Below are 27159 nucleotides of genomic sequence, written 5' to 3'. Positions count from 1 at the left end.
AGCACAGAGTCTGCTTGTCCCTCTCCCTCTCTGCTCCTCCCCTACTCACTCTCTCTCTCAAATAAATAAAATCTTTTAAAAAATAAAGTATACTATAGACTCTGGGTGTGTTGATATAGGTTCAACAATTTTAACAAATGTACCACTCTGATGGGGGATATTGATAATGGGGAGGCTATGCATGTGTGGAGGTAGGGGGTATAAGAGAAAACTCTGTATCCTTCCACTCAGTTTTGCTGTGAACCTAAAACGGCTCTAAAAAAATAAGGTTGAATAAATGTGGTAGTTTTTTTTTAATTCAAAAGCTAAAAAAAAAAAAAGCAATGGTACCACTGGTCATGATCCCCGGAGAATCTCTCAAGGAGGAAAGACAGTCTTTAAAAATTCCACATGGAGAAACTGAGCCCCTTATGTACTGTTGGTGGGATCAGAAAATGGTGCAACCACTGTATAAAACAACAAGTTTCCTCAAGAAAAAAAACAGAATAATCCAGCAATCCCATTTCAAGATATATATCCAAAAGAATTGAAAGCAGAGTCTTAAAAATATACCTGCATACATATATTTCATATCACAGTTGCCAGAAGGTAGAAACAACCAAAATGTTCATCAACAGATGAATGGATAAACAAAATGTGGTCTATACACACAATGGAATATTATTCAGCCTTAAAAAGGAAGTGAATCCTGTCCCATACTAAACCATAAATGAAACCTGAGGACATGATGCTAAATGAAATAAGCCAGACACAAAAAGATGAATACTGTATGATTCTACTTCTTTGAGGTTATCTAAAGTAGTCAAACTCATAAAAGGAGAAAGTAGAATGGTGGTGGCCAGGAGCTGGGGGAAGGGGAAGGAGAGGAGTTGCTATTTAATGGGTAAAGAAATTCACATATCTAAGATGAAAAAGTTCTGGAGATCTGTTTCACAACAATGTGAATATACCTAACACTACTGAACTGTATACTCAACAATGGTTAAGATAGTTTTTTAAAAAAAGAATAACAATATTCACTGATTTTTTTTAAAAAATCCACTGGGAACTCTTACCCACAAGTCTGAAATCACTAAGGATCTGGCATAATTTGAAGACTGGTTAATCATGCAATGAGCATTCTTTATTATTGTTTAGGAAAAAATCTCAAGTCTTTACTGACAGGTACAATTACAGGTTCCCAACCTGTTTACTATCAACTCACCCAACCAAATCCATTTGAGATGGGGGAAAAAATATATGAAAAGTTGTTTTTCCTGAAGTTTCCTTTGTTCAAAGTTTCAAATTATCTCTTCTGAATTTCAGGACTAATAGCCCTTATTTAAACTTTTTCTAAAATTAAATTTTTTAAAAATTAAAAACATTTCCCCATGTCTAGGAACCTTGCAGGGTCTTCTCTGAAATAAGATCAACACACTTCTCAAAACTTTTGCACATAAAGTGGTAACTTGATAGCATGTAATATTTAAGAGCAAATATAATATTCAAGTGTACAGAATAAACTTGGCTTCAAATAAGAGATAAAAAATTACAAGTCAGACTTTCTGGAGTCTACCGATGCTTTCTCTTGTTCCTTAGCTATGAGTATTTGCCCCTTTCCACCTCCTTTCACCTTCTAAACCCTTGACTAAATTTTCCATACTATGTGGGAATGAAGTAAGAATATGCAATTTCAGAAAGCCATTCCAGCATATCCAACATAAATGACACTCATCAAGACTTGTTCACAAGAAGCTACAAGCATTTAGTTATGGTCTTTCCTTAGCTGAATCTCCGTGCTGTACAATTCTGTGGTTTGCAGAGCATGTTTAATACACAATGCTTTTGGTATTGTCTATTTCTAAGACCAATAATTCAAAGGAATTATATAAATTATTTAACTTCAATTATATGACACTTATCACGTATCTTGCCCTGGTAAGCATGTAAGAAATGGCATTGATGACAATGATAAACTTGGGTACATGCTCCAAGGCAATATCACAGAAGGGTCTGCACCCTCTCTCCTGGCATTAGCAAAAATGTAGTTAGGAAACCAACAGATTCTGGGAGCCATCTTGGAAGTCCATTGTAGACAAAATGGAGGTAAGATGGCTAAGCAGAAAGCAGAGATGTAGTTACAAAGACAGGGTCTGAGTGGAATGATCACCTTGTGTTATGCTTTGTTTTTGTTTTTTTTTCCTCTAGCATGAGGTCATTTCATACATTCATCTAACACTTATAAAGCACTTAACCATATGCTGGGCACTATCTCAGTGTTGGAAGTATAACGATGAATATAATACATGTAAAGAATTATGAAGAGTCTGAGATGTTATCCTCCTTGAAAGCTAACAAGTTAGCCTGCCACAATTTCATGGATGCTCGTGGAAGACAGAAGACACATGGGTCTTAGGTAAAGGATAGTCTATTACTTACAACAATAGCTATAGCCCATGTACGAACATTTGCACCCACAAGACAATGTAAAGAGGGTCATACGATACTTGCAATGCAAGTATGCAATGATGTACATTATAAAAGAGGAACCTTGAGTTTAGGGAACCTGAATATTTTATCATGGGCAGTAAGCCTGCCTGTCCTTTGTCCTGGAAGAAGACCGTATCTTTATTATACTGGACAATAAACAAACCTGCCCTCTGCTCTGGAGGGAGACGCTATGTCTACCTTGAAAGGCTATTTGCTCAAACAACCTTGAAAGGGGAGTACAAAATAAAGGCAGTACCTTTGCTCATGAGACATGCAGAAACACAAGACACTCATGGAGAATCATCTCCCCCAAGTACAGTCCCTACTCTCAAGAAGCTTCAAATTTAAAGAGGGGTGACAAATGTTAAAATAATAATAATAATTGAAGATGGCAGGTAAAATGATAGTATGTATACAAGATACTACGGAAGAATCAAGGACATGTTCTGAAACAAGAAGAACATTCAGAGAAGCCTTCTCAGAGGACCTAAATGCTGGGGCTGACTCTCAAAGGAGGAAAAGGACAGGGCAGATATAGAAAGAGGTAGAGATCATTTTAACAAGAAGTCTCTGCAAGACCAAAGGCATGGAGATGAGAGCAGTGTGCTACAAGGAGAAAAGTAAAAGAAGATGGACATCAGGGCAGCTTAAGCATGAGGCCGAGGGTAATGGGAGCTGAAGGGAGACAGGCAGGCAAGGCCTAGAGTTTGGAGAGCCTTTCATGTCTTGCCAAGGAGCGTGGGCTTTGCACTGCAAGCACTGGAAAGCCACTGGAGGGTTTAAACAAATCTTGGATTTGCATTCGCTAGATCATTCTCAATGGGAAGGGGCCCATATCTCTGGCTTATTGTTGTGATTTGGGTATGATATGGCAGGTCATCGGTGTCCCCTCCAATCCCTGGTGACATATTGTCCAACACTGAGTATGTGTGGTTGCCATCAACCACCCTCGTGAATGTATCTCGGATGATCCAGCAGGGCTCCTTGCTCTTCTCAGCCCTGGGTAAATGTGCTGTCACTCGCACATTCAGCCCCAGTCTCCAGCAGGCACCCTGGGTGTTTCTGGGAGCATACTTATCAACGTTGTTGTCTTCAGAGTAGTTTTATCTCAGTCCCTGGGGTTGTAACAGTCAATGATAAAGGTATCCAGTTCCGTGTCTTCCTATCATCCAATTTCCTCCCCTGACAAATGCTATCACTGAAAAGTAACAGAGAATTTCCTGACGTCTTCTGTTTCTCTTAGCGTGGTCCCTCCAGAGCATGTTAGCCTAAGTATTGTTGATGGAGGCACTGGATGCCTGGGACAAGTACGAACACTAGTTTCTAATCGTGGATGAAAACTTTTTATCGTTTATGTGCATGCTAATATTTTTAATCATTAATTTATGAGGAATGGGAATGTAAGTCTTTCTAGAATTCTTGAACTTGGATCTAACGGAACATTTAGCTACACATCACCAACAACTGTTTGAAAATAAAACATACTCTAGATACTTTATCATCTCCAAATGCTACAAATGACTCCTAGATCTGTCACAGTTATGATTACCAGGGATCAAAAAGACCTGAGTGGATCCCAGAAACTCCATCCCAGAAAAAAACTCAAAACCTAAATTTATCCTTCAATGCACTCTTTTCATGAAACATCTGACCAGCCACATTTCAGCAAAACCAATGCTCATGGCCACAGTGAATGGAGGAGGAATTTATTACCTATCTGGTCCATTCTTTTCCATTGATCGGTTATCTTGCTCAACTTCTGCAAAGGCACCTTCGAACCAAAGGGATATTTGTCAAATGTTTTCATCTTCTTAAATAGTGACATCTCTAGAATTGATTCTTCACCATCTTTAACAGAAAGTGTATTGTGGGGCTCCTGGGTGGCTCAGTCGGTTGGGTGTCTGCCTTTGGCTCAGGTCATGATCCCGGAGTCCTGGGATCAAGCACCAAGTCTGGTTCCCTGCTCAGCAGGGAGTCTGCTTCTCCTTCTCCCTCTGCTCCTCCCCTGCTCATGTTTGCTCGCTCACTCTCTCTCTCAAATAAATAAATCTTAAAAAAAAAGAAAAGAAAAGAAAGTGTATTCTATCAAGTGTATTGTAACCCTGGGTTCTTACAGTGACCCTTAGGGTTTTAAATGCATAAACTACAGCATCCAACGGGCATCACTTTTAACTTAGCATGTGAAGAGAAAAAAGATGTGAATGTTCTAATTTACTCCAATGTGGCTGACTTCAGATAAGCATTCATTACTCTAACTGAATATGGCAAATAATACACATGATACAATGTTTTGGAGGCTTCTTCCAGTTCCAAAGCTAATTCATAGACAATAACTTGTTTGATCATTATAAACACTGTAGTTTTGACATTACTTTTCTGTCCATCGCACAGATAGAAAAATCAATGACTTTTAGCTGTGCTTCTGTACCAAGAGGCTGTCTCTGTGGCTTCTAGTCACAGAATGTATTCACAGAGTTTCAAGGGATGACAGAGATGAACCAGTGGTGGGTCTTCATTTTACAGAAGAGAAATTCAAAACCCAGAGATATGCCCAAGTTCCCAGAACTCATGATGGAAATGAAGCATGAATCCAGGTCCTTTGAATCCACGCCAGGGTTCCATATTATGTAGCTTGTGCCTTTGTAATATATTCCACGACTTTTAATTCACCTATGATAAGACAAGCAGGAGTGGCTCGCCAATCTCAGCATTTCCATCTGGAGAGGTTTCGAGTAGTCTTCCATGTGTCGGGGTCACTACTGCTCCAACCTGCTGAAAAATGGGGTGTATGCTGCACAGCCCAGCTCTAACTACTCCTGCTACTGACTCTCACATTCAAAGCTCTATCTTCAACATAAAACGTCACGTTCACAACTGAAGCACCTCCAAGAAGACTGAGATTTTGAGTTCACCAGACTAGTGTTAAATAACAGATCTATAAAAGAACAACAGAGTGGCTTAGCCATGCATGGAATCATGGATAAAGGAAAGCTTTGGCATTTACAAGTAGCGTGACCTTGGAGAAGGGTCCTCATCTTCCAGAATCTCAATTGCCTGGTGTATAAAATAGGACTAACCCTTTAGACACCTCCAGGAGTTGACATGAATTTTTGGAACAATATGCTCAAAAAGTCCTCTTTAACCTCTGGAGTAACAAGCAAATGCCATGAGATTAGCTAATGCGTGCAAAGCATTCACATGGTAAATATAGCATGAGAAATTCGCCATAGATGTTAACTATCATTTTATGTAGAAAACAGGACACTTTTGAAAAACTGAGTGTAGTAAATTTTCTTCCACAATGCAGATTCAAAATGTTTTCTAGAAAAAGTACTAGCTTTAGGATATTTTTTTTTTATGATTTTTTTTTTTTAATTTGACAGAGAGAGACACAACAAGAGAGGGAACACAAGCAAAGGGGAGAGGGGGAGAGGGAGAAGCAGACTTCCTGCCAAGCAGGGAGCCCGATGCGGGACTCGATCCCAGGACCCTGAGATCATGACCTGAGCCAAAGGCAGATGCTTAACAACTGAGCCACCCAGGTGCCCGCTTTAGGATATTTAAAAAACATATTTTGAGGGACGCCTGGCTCAGTTGGTTAAGCATCTGACTCTTGATTTCGGCTCAGGTCTTGATCTCAGGGTCGTGAGGTCTAGCCCTGAGTCTGGCTCTGCGCTCAGTGGGGAGTCTGCTTGAGATTCTCTCCCTCTCCCTCTGCCCCTCCCCAGCTTGCGGGATAGTCACATCTTTCACTTGTGTCAAACTAAACTGTTCCTCTTAACTTGTCTGAGGAAAGAAGTTTGCAATCTAGTCACCAATTATACAAATAAGCCAATAGAGAAATAAGTCAGAGGAGTCTATAAAAAGATATTTTTGACTATAAAGAGATATTTTTAATCCCTTCCTATGCAAGGGAAGTAGAGAAAACTCAGTTCCTCTGAAAACAAATTAGCATGTTTAGCTATAAGAATAATTGTTAATTAAGACTATGGTGGTAATCATGTCACAACATATATCAAATCAATACATTGTACACCTTAAACTTAAACGATGTGATCTCAATTATACCTCAATTTTTTTAAAAAACAGAATAATTGTTAAATTCATAGGAGATTATCACTAACTCATCAGGTCTTTAAACAACAGCCTAGAAACATGTTTACGATTGCTGAATCAGATTCAAGTATCATTCTGATAGGAGGTACCCTCATCACAACACAGGATGCAGTGTATGTCTTTAGTATCTTCTAAGCCAACAGTCTTCAAAGTAGTCAGGAATACCTGGAGACCCAAGACCATTTCAGGGGCTCCAGGAGGTCAAATTATTTTTATAATAAGAGGAAGATTTTTTTCTCTTATTCATTCATATCCTCTCCTGAGTATAGAATGTAGTTTTTCAGAGGCTCCGTGACGTGTGCTATTCCAAGAGATTAAATGCAGAAGCAGATGTGAAAATCCAGCTGTTTTCCATTTAGTCAGACATTAAAGAGATTTGCAAAAATGAAAAACACCACTTTTAAAATTATTTTTTTGTTTTCAGAATTATGGTTATTTTTTACCAACATATTTTTGGTAATGTGTAAATTTATCATTGCTCCTTTGAAATAAATTAATAAATATTTTAATGTTTCTCCATTTTAATTTCTAGTACTCTAAATATAAATGTAGCTCAAATACACAAAAGCTTTTTAGGGTCTTCAGTAATTTTTTGAGTGTAAAGCAACTCCGAAACTAAAACCTTTGAGAACTACTGATCTAAGCAAATGTTTTGCAAACATTCTCAATCTCCTTATGTAACAAATCCCGGATCAACAGTCTGGCTTTAGCCATAATAATATTAGTCCAAGACTGAATCAAAGAAAATAGGGCTTATGAAAGCCAAAAATTGAATTAAGGAATGTAGGGCTAATACTTTCTCCTCAAAGAATATTGGGCATATATTTTTTATATCTCCACAAATCATGTCATAGTTCATGATTCCATATTTACATTCATGCTTTTATTTAATCCTTAAATAGAAAAGGCATTATTCTTCAGATTTTACAGATGAAGAAATTGACCTATAGAAGTTACATGATTGATCCATGACCACAAGTCCAACTGGCTGGACTAGGATTGAAACATAGATGTTTATAACTTCCTGTCTAGTGTGCTTTCCATGTAGAATAAAAGCATTGTATCTAAGTACTCTCCAAATAAATTTTGAACAGAATAACCCCATGATTCTTTTTTTTTAAATATTTATTTGAGAGAAGAATGTGGGAAAAGGGGAGGAGCGGGGCAGGGGTGGTAGGGGAGGGAAAGAATCTCAAGCGGATCTGGGGCTGGATCTCACAACCCTGAGATGATGACCTGAGCTGAAACCAAGAGTCCCACGCCCAACCAACTGAGCCCCCCAGGAGTCCCTAACCCCATTTTTTTTTAAGTTTTATTTATTTGAGAGTGACACAGAGTTGGGGGGGCAGAGGGAGAGGAAGAAAATCTCAAACATACTCCCCACTAAGCGCAGAGCCCAACTCGGGGCTTGATCTCACAACCCATGAGATCATGACCTGAGCCGAAATCACAAGTTGGATCCTTAACCGACTGAACCACCCAGGCTCCCCTAAACCCATGATTCTTAATATTATTTCCCTGACATTTTTTCCTTCAAAAAAGTTAAGATCATCTTTTCTCTAAAACCTACTTTCACCAAACCCGAAAGTAACTTAAGAGAGGCTAATTTTCTGGAAACACCTTTATCTTTCAAGGATAAAAATGTTAGATATCCATTTTGTCCTTGTATTTACTAAAAGCAAGCATGGTCTAATCTGGGTTAGAAGCTGCTTTAACACAACAAACTGATCATAGTTAAATACCTTATGAGTACCAAGTGAGTTTTTAAATTAAAAAAAGAAAAACAGACTTGGTCATTGTTTCCTAAGATCAGATGTTGAATGGTTGTTTTGTGATTTACTGATAATTTCGTGTTTTTCTTTAAAGCTCTGCACAGTATGATGGGTTTTCCCCACAAGTTGATTAATTTCTGAAATTGATGATTAAGTGATGCCTGACATTTCCATTTCTGCTTGAGACTAATGGCATGCTAACTTTTAATTTAAGGAATCGATTAAAAATGACATTTAAATGTAAAACTTTAATTCTCTTTGCCGAATAAAGTGATATGGTTTTAAGCAGAGAAGGATCTTAGTTTTAACTTGCGGGTAGCTAAATGAGAGATTTAAATCATGAAGACAAGTTTTGTTATTTCTATATTCACAGGAGTGCCAATAAATTGAAGTGACTGAACCAGGTAATTAGAAGCATCTGTAACATAGATAAACAGCATGATTGTTAGGAAGACTGCAAATATTCATAAATATGAAAGAATTTTAATATTTATTCATGAATAATCAACCACTTTTAAAATACATCAATGCCTTGGACTAACAAGGAGCTTTTCTGACTTCTCAAAATAAGTATCAGACATTTGAGGTATGAGTTTCCAACTTTTATATTTGAAAAAAATTCAGATGGTTATTAGTCATTTTGTTATTATAATTCAAACTATGTGGAATTAGGGAGAAGGGGCAGGGTTTGAGAGCTGGAATAGAGAGTGAGGTAAGAATTTTTCTTTTGAAATGACCTTAAATCTGACTTGGGAATTCTAAGTCACCCCATCATGATTAAAATAGAAGATCACAAACTGGCCGAACGTTGATGCTTTGGAGCTGTTTTTATAAGTGAATGATGGAGCAAAACAAGAGAATGGAAAGGGGGAAATCCCTCAATCTCACAGTGAAGTGCCCTTGGATGGCAAGGGAATGGCAAATCAACACCATGTTGGACTTTCTCCTAAGCAAGTCATGACATGTCAGCAGCCATTAGCTTTAGCAAAAATAATCAGATATCCCCTTTCTCAAAAGGCCCCAACCATCAGAGTCACAGATTAGGGCGTTTGATCGTCAAAGAATTCGAAGAGAAAGCAAGCTTTGAAAATGCAATTTACAGTGCTTTTTGCAAACTCCCCAAACTCCCCTACCACGATAAAGTAGTCCTAGACAGCTGGAGAGTGAGGGAAAACAATTTCACCAGAGGAGCTGAAGAAATTCCCCATCCCTTTGCACAAACTCCTGCAAAGAAAGACCCTTCACAATGGTTATTTTCAGGCATCCCGGAGTTTATCTCGGAATTAAAAAGTTATCATCGATGTAAATTAATGGCCCCCACTCCAAGATTGAAATGGGAATTTAGAAAATAGGCACCATCCAAAGAGGGTTGGAATTTCTTCTTTCTTCCATCTGAGGTCTATTTCAATGCATCAATGCATAATTTTAGCACATCATCTTACACTCTACATTAGAGATTTGTAGCATATGCTTTCAAATTATCCACTGGTATGCCTAAGTATTCATTACATGGATTATTTCTTTTCAGATTAGACTTAATTGCAATGTGTAACATAAATCTTGGCCAAGAAAGTAACTTCAGACATTTATGGCAGATTCTGCCCCACAGGCTTCGATGTCTTGGGCTCTGTTTTGTGGGCATGTAGGAGCATCTGCTAACTATCAGGAGGCCAGGCAATGCATTTTATGATGACTGCTTCCTGGAGAGAGAAATAGGGACAAAAAACTTAATTTTTCACTATCTATTCCTTCAAATCTTAAATTAACAGAACTTTTACAACTAACGATCTGGTTTTACAATGATTACCTAGTGCTGGGGGAAACGTATTTCCTTTATAGCCACTTACAAGTAGAGGATTGCCCTATTAGGAGATCTTTTGGTGATGGGATAGATTACACATTTTTTTCAATCCGCCCCCAAGGCAAAACTGATTTAAGGAAATTTGAAATGGCCACAGCTTTTCAAACGTGTCTGATTCCTCAGTAACCTAAATACCATTTTACAGCATTTTTTTTCCCAACTATTACTTTATTTATAGTACTATGCTTAAGTTACATGGAAAAGACAACCAAGCAGTTCTGGCCCATTTCAGGAAAAGTTTCCAATCAACATCAATTATGTAGGGACAAATAACAAGGAATGGTGACATCTTTGGGTCAAGACTGACAAGGAAGGATGGGCTCTGGTGCTACAGTTCATCTCCAACAAGAACTTGGTTTTGTAACTTCCAGAATCAAACCAAGCGCTCCTATCTAAAAGTCTTAGCTTAACATCTAATCAGCAGGAAGCTGTTCTGTGGTGGTCTTCTGGGCAAGTGTAGGAACATAATCAAGCATTTAGGATGTGGTCATTTGACTTGCAGACCCTTAGTTCAGTTCATTACTATGCGACAGTCACGGTAGTCACAGATCCAAATCCCAGGACAACTTTTAACCTCTCAGATAATTTACTTTCTGTGAGTTGCTCTTTGGCAGTATCTTCCTCCTGACTTAGATAAAAGAACACTATATCCATATACAATATCCCTTATTCTATTTATAATCAGATCATCGTTCACAACATTGTTAATTGCATAATGAATTTTTAAAATATTTATAAAGTGCCTAGTAAGCTACCAAGCACCTTTCCAGCATTACCTCACTTAAGCCTCCCAACAACACCAAGAGGAGAGTACGTTTATTCTCATTTTGCCAGTAGAAAATAAAGGCTTAGAAAGGTGCAATAACTTGTCCAAGGTCAGAAGCTAAGAGATGAAAGAACCAAGACTTGAACCCAGGTCTATCTGACGCCAAAAACCAGTTGTCCTCATGCGAAACCTATCTTAGATCTAGTCACCCAAAGAAACTAACTTTCCTGGGTAATAGCATGATTTTCTTCGTATATATGGCAAACATACAGGCTACATTGGTTCCTTTACTAGTTTGGCCAACTAAATCATCTTTTTTTTTAGAAAACAATTTTTCTTTATAATTCATCTTAGAAAAATGTCAAGCAACAGACAAAAGTACTTTAAATATAACAAAATTCTGCCACCCAGTTTAGTTCCTGAAAATTGGCTCCTCCTAATGAGTAAAATAATTGATAATATGCAATGTTGGTGAGGAGAGATAAGGCAGACAATTCATATCCTGCTAGCACAAAAGAAAAGGGGGAAAGTCTTTCTGGAAAAGCAGTTGGCAGCTAAGAGTTTTTTAAATGTCTGCCCTTTGACTTTGCAATGTCAACTTTACATGTCACTTTGACTGGGCCATGGTGTGCCCACATATTTGGTTAAACATTATTCTGGAAGGACCCTATCCTGCACAAGGGAAATGGGACAGAAATTTATAAGTTTTTTAAAGATTTTATTTATTTGAGATAGAGAGCGTACAAGCCAGAGGAGAGGCAGAGAGGGAGGGAGAAGCAGACACTCTGCTGAGCAGGGAGCCCAATCATGACCTGAGCCAAAGGCAGACGCTTAACCGACTAAGCCACCCAGGCGCCCCTCTTTAATTTTTAAAACTATTTTGATGTAACTTCTCACTTATGGAAAACTTGCAAGAACACTACAAAGAATTCTTCTCTACCATCACTTGGATTTACCAATTAACATTCTGCTACATTTGCTTTATCTATCATTTTGTCTCTCTTTCAACACGTGCACATACATTTTCTGAGCAATTTGAGTAAACTGCATCCATCATGACCCTTTACTCCTAAGTACTTCACTGTGTGTTTCCTTAGGACAAGGGCGTTCTGTTATATAACCACAGTATAATGATCAAATCAGGAAATTTCATGCTTCTGCATTAACATTTTATAGACTATGTTGTCCCAATAATGTCTTACATAGCAACTTTTTTTCAGATCCAGGATCCAATCCAGGATCATTCATTGCATTCAGATGTCATGTCTCTTTAGTTTCCTTTAATCTGAAACAGTTGCTCAGCTTTTGTTTTTCATGACATGGATGTTTTTAAGTGAATACGCCATGCATTTTGCAGACTTCCCTTCAATTAGTGTTTGTTTTCATTTTTGGCAAGAACACTATGTAGGTGATATCATGTCCCTCTCAGCACATCACATCAGTAGGTACGTGATGTCAGTTTATCACATTACTGGTGTGTTAAATGTGGCCCAAGCCATTAGACAAAGTTTCTCTACTGTGAAGTTACCTTTTTTATTTTTTGGATTCCTTAGAAGTGGGTACATATGCATCACTTCATCAAACTTTCATCTACTATTGTACCATTTATAGATAGCTGTCTGAATCAGTTATTACTATAATGGTCATAAAATGTTGAACTACCTCTATCATTCCTGACTTTCTCCTTTAAGGAAGAGATTTTCTTTTACTTACCATTTCTTTATTATTTCCATGGACACACAATTCCTATTTTATTCATAGGCCCTATGATGGTCAACTTTACATGTCACTTTGACTGGGCCATGGTGTGCCCACATATTTGGTTAAACATTATTCTGGATATTTCTGTGAGGGTGTTTTGGATGAAGCAGATTGCCCTCCATATAGGTGAGCCATATCCAATCAGTTGAAGGCCTGGATAGAACAAAAATGCTGATCCTCTCCCAGGAAGGAGAAGTATTCTTGCCTGATAGTCTTCGAAGTAGGATATTAGCTTTTTTCTGCCTTTGGATTTGAACTGAAACATTGGCACATTCTGGGTTTCAAGCCTGCCAGCCTTTGGACTGGAACACAATCAGCTTTCCTGGTTTTCAAGCCTTCAGACTCAGACTGGAACTACAACATTAATTCTGTGGATATCCAGCTCCCTGACTCACCTTGCAGATCTTGGGACTTGCTAGTCATCATAATCACATGAACCAATCCTGTATAATAAATATATTCTTCAGTTCCTTATACTATGTAATTTTTATATTATATACAAATATATATTTGATCTCTCAATTTATGTTTGTCTTCATTTTTGGCAAGAACACTACATATATGATATTGTGTCTTGGATATCTGTATCTATCTCCTATTGTTTCTGTTTCTCTAGAGGACCCTGACTAAGACGGTTTCCTGTTTTGTTTTGTTTTTTAAGATTTATAGCAAGAGAGCGCACGAGCACACATGTCTGAGTAGGGAGAGGGGCAGGGGGAGAAAGAGAACCTCAGGCAGACTCCGAGGGGCTTGATCTCACGATCCCAAGATCATGACCCAAGCCAAAATCAAGAGTCAGACACCCAACCAACTGAGCCACCCAGTTCCAGTCTCCTCTTGGTTTTTCTCTTCCCTGGCCCTGGAATCTGCCATTATCATAAAGTCAAGCAGCACTACTTATTTTTAATGTGGTATGATATTTAAAAACCAAAATTCTGTTTTTTTTGTTTTGTGTGTGTGTTTGCAATAAATACTTTCTTATTGACTTTACCTCTTACACAAAAGATAGTGGACTATATATACTCCTCTGCCTTTTGCTTTTTTCACAGAAAATTACTGCATTTTGGCTTATTGAGCTATTTTTCCTTCTGTCTTACAATTGCATAATTCTCCTTGATATGGATATTCTATAGTTTCTTCAATAAACATTTCCTATAGAGATTTAGGTTATTTCCAGTATTTTGCAATTATGAATAATGCTTCAATGAGTAATCTTATGCATATGTATTGTTGGCCATTCTTCAGTTCTCTGAGGTAGCAGATTGGTTGCATTCCTTCTACATCCTTCTCCATGCTGAGAACTTCACCTTAGACCCTGAAACCATCTCTGAGATTTCAGTCTTCCTGGGGAGCGTCCTCTCCTTTCTTCTTGTTTCTCTAATGGACCGCAAACCATTGATCGTAGAGGGTGTGCCTACGGTTCCCCCCGTCGCTGCTGGGTTTCATATTGTTGAGATACATCTTCAGAATAAATTCCTTGAAATGGGCTTACTGGATCAAAACGTAAACATATAAGTAGTCTGGAATTTGCCAAATTCCCCTCTATAAGGGAGTGCCATTCTGCACTTTCCCTAGCAGCGTATGACAATGCCTGTTTTTTCTTCCGCCTCACCAACAAAGCGTGTTGTCCACCTTTAAAATTTTTGCCATTCATTGGCATTTTTCTTACGAGTGAACTTGAATTTTTTTTTATATGTTTAATGGCCATTTTCAATCTCTTCCTGGTGAGTTATCTTTCCTGTCTTTTGCCCATTGTCCTATCAAGTTTTGCTATCATCCCTCTTTAACATAATGAGGCAACAGACTCAGAGAAAAAGGAGTATCCCAAGGTTACACACGTAGGAATTGCTGGAGCTGAAACTGGATCCTGACCACATAAGGAGAACATTGCACAAAAAATGTTTGCTGTTGTTTTTGGAGCTTTAGACTTAACTCATCAAATCTTCTGCCACTGTAAACACAGATCACCTTGCTAATTGAGAGAAAATGCACTAAAGTTTTTTTTAAAAAGAAGAAGAACGAACGAGAAGAAAAACCAGCTGCTCCCTAAGTCACAACAGCTTTCAACAGTCTGCTGGAGCGATCGGCACCTCGAAGGTGGAGGCAGCCAAGCATGTAGGCTGCCAGCTGTCGGAGCCTGTAGGAGTTTGCCATATTTGTGTTTATTTTAAATTAAAAAGTAACAACAGAGGGAGACACAAGAAGAAAATATTGAGAAGGTGACATTTGAGAAGCCTGAGACTGCATACTGAAACCCAGCAGCGACGGGGGACCGTAGGCACACCCTCTACTATCAATGGTTTGTGGTCCATTAGAGAAACAAGAAGAAAGGAGAGGACGCTCCCCAGGAAGACTGAAATCTCAGAGATGGTTTCAGGGTCTAAGGTGAAGTTCTCAGCATGGAGAAGGATGTAGAAGGAATGCAACCAATCTGCTACCTCAGAGAACTGAAGAATGGCCAAGTGTGAGGGGACGAGAAGCAATAGATTCTTCAGCTAAGCAGTGGCTCTCAGCCCTGACAGATTAACATCACTGGAGGTACATTTAACGTAAATAGATACCTGCGCCCCATCTGAAATTAAATCGGGATTTCAGGGATGGGATGCTGGAATCCTGTTGGGAAGCAGAGGTCTACCCACTGTACAAGAGGGACCTTGTTGGAAGTTTTCAAATATTCTTTCAAGGATAAAAGAAAGAGGTTAGGTTTATATTTTAACTCAACAAATCAACCCATCAGTTTCGTATAAAATAGATTATATTACCATCATCATTTTCTTCATCACCACCACCACGATCATAGTTCTGATTTAGTGAATACCCTACTAGGCCCCAGATCATCCACCAGGCATTTTATGCGTTTTACATATTCTAATCTTTACAGCAACTCTTCAGGGTGTGTATTATTTATTTTTATTTTTTTTAAAAGATTTAAGAGAGAGAGCATGTGCGAGAGAGAGAGAGAGCATGTGCAAGAGAGAGCACACGAGCAGGAGGGGAGGGGGAGAGGGAGAGGGAGAAGCAGACTCCCCACTGAGCAGGGAGCCAGATGCGGGACTCAGTCCCAGGACCCTGGGATCATGACCTGAGCCGAAGGCAGACGTTTAACCAACTGAGCCACCCAGGCGCCTGGTATTATTATTTTTACTTTAGATTCATGAAAGTAGGTTCAGAAAAATCAAAAGATTTACTCAAGGCAGGTCTTAACATACTTTCCATCTCAGTCCATACTGTGAATGTACCACATTGCTCACGTTTATCAACTTCACCAATTACACTTACTTTATAGTACAGCAATTCTACTCCTAGGTATACTCCGAAGACAACTGAGTGCCAATGTCTAAAAAAAGACGTGTACAAAAATATTTACAGCAACTGTAACAATTCTATTCATAATAGACCCGAAGTAAACAACACAAAGGATAAACAAATTGTGAGATATTCACACCATGCAATACTACTCAACTATTAAAAAGGACAAACTCCCAAAAGGATATACACAAGAGCGTGGATGAATTTCAAAGGCATTTCATTGAACAAAACAAGACAGACAGAAAAGAGCCCATACTGTATGATTCCATTTATATGAATTTTGAAAGACAAAATTAATCTCTAGAGCTAGAAATCAGAATAGTTGTTATACCTGAGAGGAAGGGGCATGTATATGGTCACATAGATGTATACCATATGTAAAACACACCGTCATGCATTTGAGATCTGTACATGTTACTTATTTTTTTTAAGATTTTTTATTTATTTGAGAGAGAGAGAGAGAGAGCGCGTGCGCGCATGCGTGAACAGGGGAGGGGCAGAGGGGATGCGGGGCTCAATTCTGGGACCCTGGGATCATGACCTGAGCAGAAGGCAGACGCTTAACTGACTGAGCTACCCAGGTGCCAGAGATCTGTACATCTTATTATAATGAAAAGAGACCACAATCAAGTATCGTAATTAATAAACAAATAGGAGGAAGCTCACTCAAGGCCACAAAGCTTGCGGTTAAGCCAACACAACAGATCCCAGACTCGTCTGAGACAAAGCCTATGATCTATAAATAGGGCCATTTTCCCCCAACTGTGTATTAACTGACCCCATTCAAGCATCACAGTGACTCAGCAGAACTGAAAACAGCCTCTTCCCCCCCATGCTCGCTCTCTCCCTCTCTCTCTCTAAAATAAATAAATCTTTAAAAAAATAAAATTTCAAAAGAAGGTTTAGAAAATATAATTGAGAAGAAAACATAGACAAAGACAGATGACGAAAATAGGAGAGAGAAGAAAAGTAGAGGGATGCCTAGGTGGCTCAGTCGGTTAAGTGTCTGACTTCAGCTCAGGTCATGATCTCAGGGTCCTGGGATCAAGTCCCAAGTCGGGCTCCTCACTCATCAGGAAGTCTGCTTGTCCTTCTCCCTCTCCCTCTGCCCCTCCCCCTGCTCATTATCCCTCTCCCTCAAATAAAATCTAAAAAAAAAAAATTAAAGAAAAGTAGAGAGTTGATCCAACTCCTATTTGAGAAAGAGAGAACAAAGATAGAGGGATGGACTGAATACTGACCCACAAAGATATTCAGGTCCTAATTCCTGGAACCCGTGAACGTGGCCTGATAAGGGAACAGGGACTTTGCAAGTATCATTACATTAAGAATTCTGAAATAGATTATCTGGATCACCCAGGTGGTCCTAAATTCAATCACAAATGCTCTTATAAAGAGGAGGCAAAGGGAGATTAGACAAGAAGAGGAGCAGTCCGTGTGACCACAGAGACAGACACTGGCATTAGGTGGCCACAAGCCAAGGACTGCCTCATCTCCTGTGGAGGCGGGGATGGGCGGGAAGGTTCCTGTTTTATTATTTTTGTTTTTCCTTTGGGGGATTTTGGTGGTTTGTCTTGTTTGCGTGTTCCTTCTTTTTTTAAACGTCACCAATAGAAGAATCCCTGAAAAAGCCAACACAGTTCTGGGGGTTCATCCGAGTCCTGCTGACTTTCTGAGCTTTCACCTGCCCTTGACATTATTCTTTCACACGATTTTGCACAAACTCTTGTCTACATCACCAGTCCATTACAGCACCCATGATTGGCTAGAGAGCTTCTGGAATAGTGCCGCTCAATAAACTAAGAGATCTCTCGCTCGATGATGATCCTAACAGTGACTTTTCACTTTCCAAATTACCACTGGCAAGCATTATCTATGTGCTTTAATAATTTTTACCGGAAAACACACCATAATAAAACTAGACGCCAGTCAATATTTTTCCTGCAAACAAAATTATTTCCAAACAAAATTATTCTTCTTGGAGTTAAGCGAGTAACAACTGCCTATTCCAGCAAATACAAAGAAATAGAAGCAAAAACAAGCTGTTCAGTCGCTAGAGCTGGTTCTACACACAAATTGGGGGAAAAAAAAAATCCCTAGTGGAATTTATGAAATATGTAGTATTCAAGTCACAAACTTTAACATTTCTTTCTGATGCAGGCAACAACAAAAACTCTATTAAGTGTGTAGCCAAGGATCTCTGTATAGCATAAACTCGAGTCATGTATGTACATAGGCAGGATCAAAGACCTTTACCCATGATGACAGATACGATCTTGGCTCAGTCTTCTTCATGACATATAGGGTTTCACTGCCTCTAGGAGCTTATATTCTCCTAACTGTTTTGTCACTCAGTGATAAAGGATACCATCCTAAAAAAAAAACCTACCCGAGGTACACCAACTGAACACCTGAATGAGAGATATTCAGTCTTTCCCATCCATGTAATTTCATGTAGCAACTGGAGTTTGGGGAGCACTCAGAACTGCTCATTTCTGATGGGATCTGGGTGGATATTTGTCATTACAAAACAGAGTCTGTGAACTAACAGAGTTAGAAAACATGGAGAGGAAAATGTCGACTTGCCAGATATCCCCACTTCACTCAATATGTATTTATGTATGTGCATATGCACGTCCACCTTCTTCCAGAAAGAACTGAATGCATCCTTGACATTTCTCCATCTGTACAAAGGATTCGTTCCTAGTTCTTTTCCACAACCTGCAAATATTTACTTCTATTCCCCAACCCAAGGAAATGTGACAATAATATCTAAATCTTCTGGAAATTTACTCTCTTGGAAGAAAATGTTTTGTCTTTCTAATTAAAGAAATGCATATAATGGAAAAGTCTGGAAAGGTGAGGAATGTTAGAGATGCTGGCTATGGGAGAAGAAAAACCCTTTGAAGAAATGGGGAAATTAACAAAGGTCATTATTAAGGTGGATACAAGACCCTTAAAAATTTAATGGGTAGGTCAATTTCCAAGTAAACACGCTGCAGATTCTACACATGATTACATCACAACTATATTATACTTAAAAAAAAAAAAATGGGAAAGCCCAGCCTCCCCATTTTGAGGAAAATAAGAAAGACCAGGGGAGGGGAGAGATCTAGTGGCCATGAGCTGGTGGTGGATCCTGCTTGGCTGGATGGTGGGAGAGAGGTTGTGGGTTCACTGTCCTCTTTTTGTCCCTCATCTGTACTCAAGGACCCTCTGTGGCTGTCCCATAACCCTCGGATGGCATCTCAGACTAGAGCATGCATTCCCCGAGGCCCTGTTGCCCGAGACAGGAGTGTGCTGCAGATGGTGGAGCACATTGGCTAACTTCTTCTGCCTTTTCATGGGTCCTAGGGCTTTGGTTCTATCTTCTATAATGGGGGGGGGGGGGGGGGCTGGGGTCTTCTTTCTGTCTTGTTACTGCCTCAAGTGGAATCCAATACTTGAAAAAGACCATGATACCAATCAGGTAGGGGATCTCTAGGTCCGGCTCACAGAAGAGATTGACTTTTGTTTTTTTCTTTGCCTTCCCGTTTCTCTAAATTGATTATTGAAACAGATATACATGAGGAATGGGAACTCCAGGGAAAGATTAGGACATCTAGGCTAAGAGAACAGTTTGGGCAGGGCAAGGGGGGACCCGGGCTTCTTTCCAAAGCTCACAGACCATCTACCTGGAAGAGGGCTACCTGGAAGAGGGCTCCACAGTAACCCCAAACGCCGTGCTTCTCTGTGGTTCATTAGGAGGATTCAGAACACATGAAATAAGCAGGTCCTCAGGATGGCTCATCAGCTGTCCTCCAATCTCAGGTGTCACTAGGCCCAGCCTCCCCATTTTGTTAGGGCTGATCTATGAGCCACACTGAGCCCCTGAAAGCCTCTGATCAGATACTACCCCATCTCTCCGAAGAAAGCAGAAGCCTATAGAAGGGAGCACAGATGTTCCTGGAGACCTGACATCTTTGGTCCTTCTTCAGCAGAGGACCACTCTCTGAACTATCAATGAGGACCACATACAGAAAATGCTCCTTTGAGTTTTCCAGGAAGGATCAGTAGAAAATACATCCATCCACCTTAACAATGAATAATATAGAAAGAATACAGATCACAATTAAATCAGTGCAGACAGTCACGTAATTCATTTATTCTTGTCTCTCAGCATCAGTGCAGAGGCAGGAAGAACAAAGTGGGAGCTTGAAAAGGAAAGGTTCTGCTATTCAACCCCCAGTTCCAAAAGGGTTAACTTTTCTCTCTCCTCTCTGCGAGGTCCTAGGGCCCCTAGGATGTCAGTTCCCAGAGCTGGTCCTCAGAAAGCAGAGGCCCTCAAAGAGAGGCACCTAACAAGGAAAGCCCAACTTGAAGCCCAGGTCCTGCCAGAGGTTCCATCAAAAAGCAAATTTTAAAACAGCAGTGGCAATGTCCACAATAGCCAAACTGTGGAAAGAGCCAAGATGTCCATTGACAGATGAATGGATAAAGAAGATGTGGTATATATACACAATGGAATATTATGCAGCCATCAAAAGGAATGAGATCTTGCCATTTGCAATGACGTGGATGGAACTGGAGGGTATTATGCTGAGTGAAATAAGTCAAACAGAGAAAGACATGTATCATATGATCTCACTGATATGAGGAATTCTTAATCGCAGGAAACAAACTGAGGGCTGCTGGAGTGGGGGGTGGGGTGGGAGGGAGGGGGTGACTGGGTGATAGACACTGGGGAGGGTATGTGCTCTGCTAAGCACTGTGAATTGTGCAAGACTGTTGAATCTCAGATCTGTACCTCTGAAACAAATAATGCAATATATGTTAAGGAAAAAAAAGAAGAAGAAGAAGAAGATGATAGCAGTGGGGAAGAAGAATGAAGGGGGGGAAATCGGAGGGGGAGACAAACCATGAGAGACTATGGACTCTGAAAAACAAACTGAGGGTTCTGGGGTGGGGGGTGGGAGGATGGGTTAGCCTGGTGGTGGGTATTAAAGAGGGCACATTCTGCATGGAGCACTGGGTGTTATACGCAAACAATGAATCACAGAACACTACATCTAAAACTAATGATGTAATGTATGGGGATTAACATAAGAATAAAAAAAAATTAAATTAAATTAAAACAGCAGTGGCATCTGCGGCAGAGGCTTCATCCCTGAAGAAGAGCGAAGGGACAAAAAGATCTGTGGCTCAAAGCCTAAACTGTGTCCGCCCCTGTGCGGAGCCCAGGCCCACTAGATACTAGAGTTGCCTCTGCGGGCAGAGGGAAGATTGAAGCTCACAAAGAACAAGTCCATCACTGGCCAGAGCCTAAGAAAGAAACGGGCTTGTGCATGGACCTCAAGCAAAGACAGGGAGTCCCCTCAAGGAGAAACTCAAGAACCCAGCAGAGCCAAAAATACAAATTTTTGTAATGACAGCGCCGCTTTCTTCCCTGACTAAAGGTAGGGCTTTCAGCCCCCACAGCCTTCAAGCAGAACCTAAGGCTCTGAAGGCCTAAGCATTAATATGCAGGTCACAGAGACAATCAGAAAACCCAAAACAACTGTACAATTCTAAAAAGCAACTGTATTTGAGGCGACCTCCTCTGTGCTCCCCAGGAGCTTATGCCCACAGCTGGGCCCTGAAAGCCCAGGCCAAGGATGCCCCAGCCATCAGGCCATGTTCACCAGAGCCCCAGACTCTGTCTCGGGGGGTGGGTTTCCTCTGGTGAGCCAGAAAATTCTCCTCCACCATCTACCTCCAGCAAAATTTCTCTCCGAGCAATGCAATTAGAGAAAATAAATTCGTTCTCACATTACCACATCCTCTGAAGAGGATGGTCTCTGTTGCCCCTAACCAGCACTGTTTACTCTCATTCTATTATTGTCTTCTTGTTTCTTCGGTCTGTGGTGTGTTCAGGGGGGAGGTTTAGGGAATTCCAGGAGCTCAGGCCAAGAGAAAACAATGCTTTTGCTTCAGCTCCTACTGGGAGGCAGCTTTGGCTTCTCAGAGGTGACCAGGGCCAGGAAGGAAGTCTGACAGTGGCAATGTGTACCCACCCTGTTCCTTCATGCGTATCTGTGAGGATATCCCATTTTCAAAAGGAGTAATTATAATACTGCTATTATAAAATATACACACATGCACAAAGACCCTACCTTATACACATTCACAAGTTTTAAGCAATGTGAAAAATCAAGACCAGACCCCAGGACCTTGATCACTCTGTTGTTCCTCCTCTCTCTCATTGTCTTGAACACTACACAGCTGTGGGGTGAAGTGGATGTGGTTCACAGGCTTCAAAGGGCCAAGAATGACCCCTCGGGCCTGAGAAAACATCACATACCCTAAAAACGAAACTGGAAGTTTGGGGATTATGAGGCCCTGAGTTCAAGAGTAAGGAGAACCCTCCAACGACCCTAAGCCTGTTGGTGGAGAGCTTCCACCTGCCCCCAAGAACCCCCTTCCATTCCTGCTTTAGGCTGGGGAAACGAGCACTGCTCCCCAATTCTTAATGAAAAAGTAGAGCTGATGGTCACCTCACCATCCTCTCTCCATGTGACAGGTTCTGGAGCAGCAGGGAATGAAAAACTCCTGCCTCTGTTTGTGTTTCACACCTGGGAGAGGAGGTGGCCCAAGGGAAGGCAGAAGAAACCTGGAGTGGAAGGGGTACAGCTTGGCAAGGAAGTCTCCATAGACCCTCAAGTAGCACTCAGGCCACTCTCCTGACACTACAAGAGAACTGGGTTCAAAGACAGGGACAGAAACAGGTCTTATGGCCTGAGTCACCTTGCCCCTTCTCCCATCTGCCAGAAGATGGTCCCAATCTGAAAGGATTATGGGACAGAACATTTTCCTTACAACAGTACCTTTCTGCATGTTACAAAACCTAGCCATTTTCCAATGGACACAGAGCTGGATGAGCTTTCATGGGAAAGGGGTTTGAGGGATATTGTTGAGCAGGACCCTGAGATGGACATGGCAAGGTCTGGGAACAAGGTCATGAAGCAAACTCTCAACTCAACCATGAATTCTCCCTGCTGAGATGGTACCTTGGAAAAGGGAATTTTCCCCATGGAGACTCTACAAGGTGCACTGTCCCAAGTTAAAGTCCTGATTAACCTTCAAAGAGGATTCTAGAAAATTCTTTGGCTCACAAAAGGTAATATATATACCGATGGCTAACACCTTGATAATCAAAGCCCCTTGGTTCTTGTTGCTAAAACAAATTCAGTTGATGGCAAAAAGTGGCCAATATACCCTCAGAGAAATGTTCAGAGTATTTGAAATAAAGTTGGACCTATTATAGAACAAGCTGAAACAAGGACTAAAGTAGTAGCCTTGAAAAGAAGAGTAAAAAAAGTAATCTTCCTCTACTCCAATTTCTGGGGATTTCAGCTCAACAGAAACCTACGCAAGGTGAATTATAAAGGGGGAAAATGCAAAAATAGGAATCCCGGAGAGATGTCTGACAACAAGAATTAGAGACACAAAAGGAAGGAAACACTAAAGAAAAAAAATATTTTTTTCTTTCAAATTCATATACTAAACAATGACAAATCTGAAAAGTGGCAGAGAAGTTGATGCCAAATGTTGCAAGGGGCAGGAGGGGCGGGGGGAGATGGAGGGAGGGAAAAAACCCATGAAACCATCCAGAGTGAGACAGCATTAGGTGAGGTGTTTTCCCACCACCCACTGCTAAGTGAACAAGCCAACTGCTAACATAACAGCAGAAGCAGTTTCTACAAAGGACTGACCACTAAATCAAAGAAAGAGAATGAAAAAAGTAATGAAATGTAATTACCTGGGCTTTTCCCATTCTTGCTCCCACGATTTCATTTAGTTCAGGGACTGAAATAAGAACGGATATTTTAATCAAGTTTGCCTGAGCTTCCTGCCCATTAGAGCTTTATGACCTTTGCCAGAATGTTAAACATTCTCCAAAACATTTGGCCTTTGTAAGGGCTTCAGATGGATTATAAAGCAAACCATGTGTCCCATTTCATATTCAATCACAACTCACACAGGCCTTTTAACAAGTGCTTAAATCACAGTATCCTGGAAAGCTCCAATTGGAATCAGTCATTCGGACATCTTGTCTGGGGCCGGGATAGGGTGCCCCCACCCTATCTAGTCTAGCTACTTGCTCCGTTTCCTTTCCAATGCCTCCAATGATGGGATATTTTTATTCTCCACTTTGAGGCACTGCACGCCGTCCTATTAGGACCCACGGCCAGGAGATTCTCTGTGATGCTTGCCTTCTGCTCTGATTATTCTAATATTTCTCATGAGTGAGTATCTCTACCCAGCAGGAAAGAAGGAAGCTGTGAATAACGCAGCTAGAGATTTTAGAAAGAACGCAGAAACTGGGCGGGGGGGGGGGGGGGCAAAATATGCTTGTGAATAAATGGGCTGGGTTTCCTCCTTGTTCTCTAGATGCCTGATGTTCACTCCCTCCCGCCCCAGGACTTCCCATCACACTCTGTATTGTACTGTTCTGTGTATTCCTCTTTCTCCCCGCCCCAATGGGAACCCTCGGCGTCCGTAGCAAATACATGTTACATGGATACTGTCGTGCCCAGTGAAGAGAACTTCTATTCTACTATTATGGCAAGGAAATGACTGCTTGGGTTCTGCTGGGTGATTCTGGTTTCCAGAGATGGAAAGGATAACTCCTTTTATGGGGATCAGGCACCAGAATGGTCCATTAGTTACCTAAACATTAAACAAAAGGACGTACGTTATTCTGGTTATTCTGGCAGGGAGGATGTAAGCAGCCCCAGGCTCTGACTCTCTGGACAGACAGACCATGATAGTTTCCTCCAGTCACTGATAGCCTAGCCTTGCCCTGTGCTTCAGAGGGAAAACAGAAACCAACAGACAAGCCTTCCAACGTGCTTTTGCCACCAAATCCCCAGGCTGGTTGTGGCCCCCCTTTGTTAACTCCTTCCTGGTCGGGCCAGGACCCCGTCCCCTCTGTCCCTTTCAGGAACTTCAGTCCTTCACTTTGCTGTTCCTCATCTGACAGAATCCTCCACTTTCCTTTCCACAGGACCATTCCCAGGAGCATTCCAGAGGCTCTCCTATCATCCAGTTGAAAACACATACAAAACAAGCCCCCTTGACATCACAGTCTTCTATGGCCATCAGCTGTTCTCCTTCTCAGCCAAGACTCAGAAATGTTGCCTACAGACCTTTTCTGTGCTGCAACCCTCTCCAGAACACCAAGTCACCCAAGCATCTGTCCTGTCTAGTCCAGTAAACCATTACCTTAAAAAGACTACACTCTCCTTCATGAAATACTCTCCTTGGCCTCCTCGAACCCGCTTGTGTTTCTCTCCTGTCTTTCTGGTTCTTGCTCAGTCTCCTTTACTGGTCACACCTACCCAAACTCTACTTGTCAAAATGGCTCAAGGCTCAGTCCACACCCCCTTCTCTTCCTCTACGGCACCATGTGCAGAGGTGATCCCACCCAGTCTCTCGACTTCAAACAAATCTGCTGACGACTCCTACATTTCTATCTCTGGTCCTGAGTCCCGCACTCCAGAGTCATCTACAACTGCCCACTTAACATGCCCACTAGCATGTCTAAGACACATCTCAAACTTGAGATCTACAAGACAGAACTCTTGATTTTCCATTTTTCCCCCCAATACCCAGGCAACCAAGTCATTCCCCAGTCTTTTCTGCCTCAGCAAATGCTTCCCCATCTTCCCAGTTTCTCAAGCCTGAAACCGGAGTCATTCTTGACATCTTTCTTTCACAAATTCCCATAACTCAACACCCTATCATATTGATTCAATATCCAAGACATATTTAAAATCTGTCAAATTCTTGGGGCACCAGGGTGGCTCAGTGGGTTGAGTATCTGACTCTTGGTTTCAGCTCAGGTCATGATCTCATGGGTTGTGAGATTGAGCCCCGCCACCGGCTCAGCGCTCGGCGAGGAGTCTGCTTGGGGATTCTCTCCCTCTGCCCCTCTCCCCACTAGTTCACATGCACGTGCTCTCTCTCTCTAATAAATCTTTGAGGAAAAAAAAAATCTGTCAAATTCTTTACATCTTATAGGCTGTAAATGGTCTTCCTGCATCCATTCCTGTCTTCTCCAACCTACTTCCCACACATCAGCCAGGCTGATCTTCTTTTAAAAACATCGGACTATGCTAGTGCCCTGCTTCCCATTGTATTCTAGATAGAATATAAATCCCTTAACACGGCCCAAAGGCCTTCTTGATGTGGTCCTGACTACATCTCTCCCCTCCCTATCACTCCCTGCACTCCAGCCCCACTGGGTCACTCCGAGCCTGTGGACCATCTACCCATGCCTCGCATTGCAGGAAAGCTAAGAACTACATTTCCCAGACTCCCCTTGCAGCTAGAGACCAGCTTCTGGTTTCATCCTGTCAATCACCAGCACTTGACTTTGGGCCTCAGTTAAGCAGGGGAGAGGCAGAGGATGAGGCACCTATTCTGTGGGTACAGACGAGGCCAGAATCAGTGTGGTTCTGAAGTGCCTGGCTTCCAGACTTGGTGGCTTCCTGCAACCAACAGTAGTTTCCCCGTCATAGAAGAAACACGTGGTTCTGGGAGTGGGACGTTGTCTCTGGAAGCTTTGCCTGCAGTGTATGCCTAGGAGCCTTTCTTCTGGTTCCTTCAGCGCTCTGTAAACCACTGAGTACCTGATAAGTCCCTTCTTCCTTGAACTAGCTAAGGAGGTTTCTGTTGTTGGCAACTGAACCCTAACAGATAGGCTGACCAACGTTTAGTTATTTAGCTGAACCAAGACTGCAGTTTAGAATGTGAGTGTTTAATCATCGTGGCTGAATGTGAACCCCCCTTCCGGCCCTTCCATGCTACATGACCTTAGTTAAGTTACTTAATCCCCCTAGCCTCAATGTTCTCATTTGTAGATTAAGAATAAAAACAGCATCTACCCCAGACGGCATCTGAGGATAAAATGGGATAATACTGGTAAAACACTTGGTACAGTTGCTGGCACATAATAAGAGTTCACTAAATGTTAGCTTTTATAATTACTATAATTAAGTATTATTATTTCCTTAACTCGGCCTTAAAATTTGCTCTTTCTTATGCCTGAAGCATTCTGCCTGCTCACACCCAATTAACTCCCC

General features: G+C 41.1%; 1 protein-coding gene across 1 annotated transcript in view; it reads right to left on the bottom strand.

Moving 5' to 3' along the window:
* FREM1 (FRAS1 related extracellular matrix 1) overlaps window positions 1-27159 on the bottom strand; it is a 236825-nt gene that overhangs the window by 176716 nt on the left and 32950 nt on the right. Inside the window, exon 3 of the mRNA XM_034987965.1 lies at window positions 23832-23878. The gene's annotated coding sequence lies outside the window, so the exon portion shown is untranslated. The remainder of the gene's footprint in view (window positions 1-23831; window positions 23879-27159) is intronic.

Source organism: Mirounga leonina, unplaced genomic scaffold (genome assembly GCF_011800145.1).
Source record: "Mirounga leonina isolate KUSES-001 unplaced genomic scaffold, KU_Mleo_1.0 Mir_447, whole genome shotgun sequence".
Taxonomy (NCBI): Eukaryota; Metazoa; Chordata; class Mammalia; order Carnivora; family Phocidae; genus Mirounga; species Mirounga leonina.
Note: the sequence above shows the minus strand (reverse complement) of the source record. Positions and strands in the feature narration are given on the sequence as shown.